This window comes from Miscanthus floridulus, chromosome 8 (genome assembly GCF_019320115.1).
Source record: "Miscanthus floridulus cultivar M001 chromosome 8, ASM1932011v1, whole genome shotgun sequence".
Taxonomy (NCBI): Eukaryota; Viridiplantae; Streptophyta; class Magnoliopsida; order Poales; family Poaceae; genus Miscanthus; species Miscanthus floridulus.
This window is the reverse complement of record NC_089587.1, coordinates 173,579,484-173,584,715: the sequence shown is the minus strand read 5'-3', so window position 1 is coordinate 173,584,715 and position 5,232 is coordinate 173,579,484. Positions and strand designations below refer to the sequence as shown.

The 5,232-nt window shown below is 44.3% G+C and overlaps 1 long non-coding RNA gene across 1 annotated transcript; it reads right to left on the bottom strand.

The window, feature by feature from the left end:
- LOC136474039 (uncharacterized) lies at positions 1-2,312 on the bottom strand. Its single transcript, XR_010762830.1, has 5 exons — positions 2,127-2,312; positions 1,866-2,039; positions 1,405-1,794; positions 1,112-1,324; positions 1-125 (listed from the first exon to the last, which is right to left on the bottom strand). It is a non-coding gene; the product is annotated as an uncharacterized lncRNA (long non-coding RNA).
- Between the last annotated feature and the right edge of the window lie 2,920 nt (positions 2,313-5,232).

Below are 5,232 nucleotides of genomic sequence, written 5' to 3'. Positions count from 1 at the left end.
TGCAAATACAAATAAAATCACAGGTACTTAGGCTACGAGTTCACTGTGATAGGGCTTCACTTAGGCCACGAGTTCCACTGCGACGGGGCTGGGCCATGAGGCTCATTCGATACCGCTGATTGATACTGCACAAAGGAGAAGAGATTGACATGTGTGAGACAAGATTAAACAACATTGCATACTTTGTTTTCTGAATTTGTGATGCAAATGTCAATGATTTTAAGTAAAATTTTGAAACCACATTTTAATCTAACTGCTGCTGCTATTTTACATAGCCTGAGATTTAAAACCATGTTCCCAGCCATGAGTAGATGCAACATCCAGTAGTGCTATCGTAACTGCAACGGCTACTGCTAGTTTGTCCTCCCTTTGTCTACATTGAATCTAGTTGTACAAGCAAGTATCAATTTGTACGTGCTATTGTTAACTGATCTAGTGTTCGTGCTTGATTTTTTGGACCACTAGTTTCACAGCAACAACCTAGGATGAAGCAGATGATCATAAAAAAGAAGCTTGAGTTGCAAACACTATTTTCTAGTTGGCTAGATATGAACTATTGTGTGGATCAGTGGATCTCCTTGAAGCCTCGAAGGTGATGTAAATAAATCCTCCCTTATCAGTTCAGATTCAGAACTAGTTGGATACTTCAGCACATTGGAAGACATCCAATAAATATAAAATGAGCTAGGACTATAAGGCTAGGACTATTGTTGGTTTTTTTTTTTATCTTTTGGGGATTTGAAAAAAAGGAGCTGGGACTATAAGGCTAGACAGTATGTATTATGTATGTCCAAGGACTTATGTTGGATGGCTTTGACTATGAGGCATGCCTTTGTGTGTAATATAGTTGACACTTGGATGAAGTTGAAATATATTTGGATTGGAAGCAATTGCATATATGAATGTACTGGAATCTGATTCAACATGCTAGCACGCACTGAGGACTATTACATGAAGGTCAACATCGACAGGATTAATATCAAGGTAAACACATATTTTAAATAACTAACAATCTCTAAATGACATTTTAAATAACTTTACTCTCTTTCAAAGGATGCAAAGTAAGATTGATTCTGCATAAACTAGATTATAAGGTTGTAAAGCAACTCACATTGCCTGAAACAGTATTTGGAGCAGGAGAAGGAGGGGCTGGAAACGGTGGTGGAGGTTGACCGATTGCAGGATAAACACCCCTCATATATTCAAACATCTGTAGCTCCATCCTCTACCGCTCTTCCACCATCTCTGCCTCCATCCTCTGCCGCTCTGCCTCCATCTTCGCCTCTAGCACCTCTCGGCGCCTCGTTTCTTGTTCTAGCTGAGCCTACAATATTTTATCCTAATATTACAATGCAATGCAAAAGTATGTAAAAATCAATGAGCGATGAATAAAACAGAAATAACCTGGAGTGTGTTCATCTATAACCGTGTAGAGTCCGACCGTGGGCGTATCGCCGGACTAGAACCCGTGCTCCATGCTCAAATCTGGGAGAGAGTGGGAGTACTGGTCGTGTCGATGGTGCCGTCGCCAATCCAAAACCGGCCATGCTTCTTGCATCCTCCCGCCCTCATGACCACTTCTCCATCGAGGTCATGGGCGCTCAGATCGTACTCTAGGCCATGGACCTGCCTTGCCATCGATGTGTATCCTTCGAGACGGCTGTGGACGGACTCGTTATTGTACGCCAAGGGCCGGTCCTCCGGGTTGTAGGCGATGTCGGACGTCGCCTTCCCCTTGTGGGCTAAAGCATACGCCACGAACTGGGTGCAGGGCTGGCCACCATGTGACACCGACTGCAAAAAAAGCAATATGATTAGAAATTATGCAGAGTTGAGCCTTAGAATAAAGAAATGAATTCACGTACCCATCTAGCCGCGTATTCTAAGAGGTTGAGGTTGCCTTGATGGTGTGTTGGACCCGGCATCAGCAAACGCCGCTCCCGGCAAGTGTTGTGATTCTCCTACCACGCGGGGTCACACCACCTTTCCACCATCCGGGCCCAGCACTGCATATTGTAGGCGCACCAACACGGAGGCACCTACGTCATCAAGTATATAACATATAAGAAGATGAAATTAAGCACAATTAATCTCAGAAAAAATAAGTATTAATGTTCTATATTTACCTTCATGTATTGTTCCGAGGTCAGGCTCATGGTTCTTGCCGTCCTTTTAGGGATCCTCTCACTAAGAAATTCCGCGTGGTATTGGATCACGGCCTAGATTCGTGCCTCGTAGTGCATGTCATTGACGAGTTTCTTGGCAGCTTTATCAGCCACAGCATCCGCCTTAGCCTCGTATCCCTCCTCGCATCTAAAGAAATCCTGCATATAGACGTGATGTATGCGATGTATCCAGTCATTAATGTCTAATCAATGCGATGTATTGAGCAATGTAGTGCGAGAAAGACTTACCCAAAGCTCGTCCTTGACACACTGTGCCTTATCGGCGAAACACCTACCATCTCGATCAGTGGTATCAGAGGCGGCGGCATAGTGGGCCCACGTGTAGGCCGGCTCGACAGTTCCGCCGAACTGCACCAGGCCAGGGAACTTTTCCTTGATCAAAAGACCAAGGATGCCGTTCACATGGCGTGCGTGATCACCCCCACCAACCTTCCTCCAACCCCTGTCTTTCTATTATAATTTTGAACATATCAAATGAAAAATTAGTGATAACATATAAAGTTACTTACTTCTCTCCATCGGGTCAAATCAGCGGATGTCTCTCAAGAGGTATCGGTCGCTTCTGGAGGGTCGAGGGACCTCGCAACCACACACCTGTACTAGAGGAAGAGGTACCCCCTGTCTCCTCCATCCCTACCTCCTCCTGCACCCCTGCCTCCTCCTCCACCTGTACCTCCTCCTCAGAGGATGAGTGAGCAGAAGGTAACTCAGATGGCGATGAAGGTACAGGCGATGGTGGCCTCATCTTACCTCCACCCTTCGCTCGACCCTTGGGTCTACCCTGAGGTCTCTTCCTGGACCCCTCAGCTGCATCGGACCCTTTACTCGTCGCTGCCGCTTTTGAGTAAAGCGATGTTATCCTCCTCATACTGCCCACCATTGTTCAATCACCTGCAATTAAAAAGAGTAAACCAATTAGCACAGATAATACATCAAAATAGATGCAAAATAAACAAAACATACTTAGAAAATAATATGGTATGACAAATAATAAATCAATTAGCACGGATCATACATGTATTAGAAATAATCATCATCATCGGGATTAGCTGGATCATAGGTCTCATCATCACTATCACACATGTCGATATAATCATCCCCGTGCTCCGAAGGAGGAATGTCGTCATCACTGTCGTTGCTTAGATGTAATCGCTGAAGTAATTCTAAGTCCTTCACATTCTGAACCTCATCACCGGCGTCCTCGTTAGCACCACTTTCATTGTCTACTCCCATTCCCTGAGCTTCGGTTAAGTCTATCTCAAAACTCCCTTCGAGCCCATCTTCTTGAAAGAACTCTTCGTCATATGTGTTGGGGTCTATGTTGTAATCTTGATTGTTTGGGACAGGTAGTTTACCGTGTGGCCATACCTTGTACACAACATCCCAACCCTTAAGACGGTCTATAGTTTGGCACGGGTATGAGAGATAATAAACTTGCGTTGCCTGTTGAGCCACAATATAGACATTGTCTCCTGGTAAGACGAATGATTGTCGAATTTCAACTAGCCCAAGATTAGGGGTCCGCCTCACTACTTCAGGATCAAACCAATGGCATTTGAATATAGCGGGATTAAGAGGTTTGCAACCATGAAACATGAGTTCATATATTTCTTCAATTCTTCCATAATACTCAACCCCATCTAAGCCTTGCGTAAAAACTCTGGTATTTGTGGTTCTTTGATTGGGCCGACTCTGCTCGTGGCTTGTTGTGTGAAAGTGATATCCATTCATGTCATAACCAGTAAATGACTTGACCCTATAGGCACAACCATCGGCAACCTGTCTCAACTTGACACTCATAGACGCATCGATTTGTCCCTACAAGTTCAAGCAGGGTAGTTCATTATATTAGTCGCACGTATGAGCAACTTGTAATGTCAAACTAAGTATGAGACAAAATGGACAGTACCTTCTGTTTGAACCAAGAAATAAAATTGGGCATTCCATTTCCCGCACCCTCTCTAAGAAGGGTCGAAGTTTCCTACGGGGTAGGTTCCCTTGATTCTCGCTAGAATTGTTCATAAAATTCTCTGTACCAACGAGAAACAAGGGAGTTGGACACAGAATTGTGACTATATGAGAAAAAGTTTGTTGAGAACTTACAGCATGTACGGCTCCACTTCGAATTGGTTGGTCAACACATATAGCATAATAGTGTGCCACTCTTCATGTTTCAAGGTCTTGTTAGTCGCACCACTTGCACTTCCTAGTTGCCCTCGGAAAATGCTAAGGTTTGATTCATCTTCGCCAGCATTATAACGAGGAAGTGGATTATGCACGCTAGGAAGGTTGTCAGCATAGTATTTTGTTGTGAAGTTTGACACCTCCTCCAGAATGTATGCCTCTGCTATGGATGCTTCAATTTTGTACTTATTTTTACATTTAGTTCGAAGAACCTTTTGAAATCTCTTAATTGAATAGCACCAATGGCCCTGCACAGGCCCTCCCATTCGTGCCTCATATGGGAGGTGCAAAATCAGATGCTGCATCGGATTGAAGAAGCCAGGTGGAAAGATCTTCTTCAACTTGCAGAGCAACACAGACGCCATTTTTCCCATGTCTGCAACCACGGTATGAGATAACTCCTTAGCACAAAGCTGGCGGAAGAAATTGCTCAACTCCGCCAGCACTATCCAGACATGCTCAGGGACATAGCCTCGAACCATCACCGGCAGTAGCCACTCAAGCCATATGTGGTAGTCATGACTCTTGAGCCCGTTGATTCGCATAGTAGCGAAGTTCACTCCCCTCTTTAGATTCGCTGCATACCCATCAGGAAACATTAACATTTGGAACCATTCTAGTACTTCCCTCCTTTGGGCCCTCGTCAGAACGAAATCGGCCTTAGGCTTTCTCCATGACTTCCCATCTCCAGGAGGCACCATGTCTAGCTTTGGTCTATTGCATAACCTCGCCTGATCCACTCTAGCCTTAACATTATCCTTTGTCTTATCAGGAATGTCCATGATTGTACCAAAAATTGCCTCAGCGATATTCTTTTCAGTGTGCATTACATCAATGTTATGTGAAAGTAGAAGGTCATCAA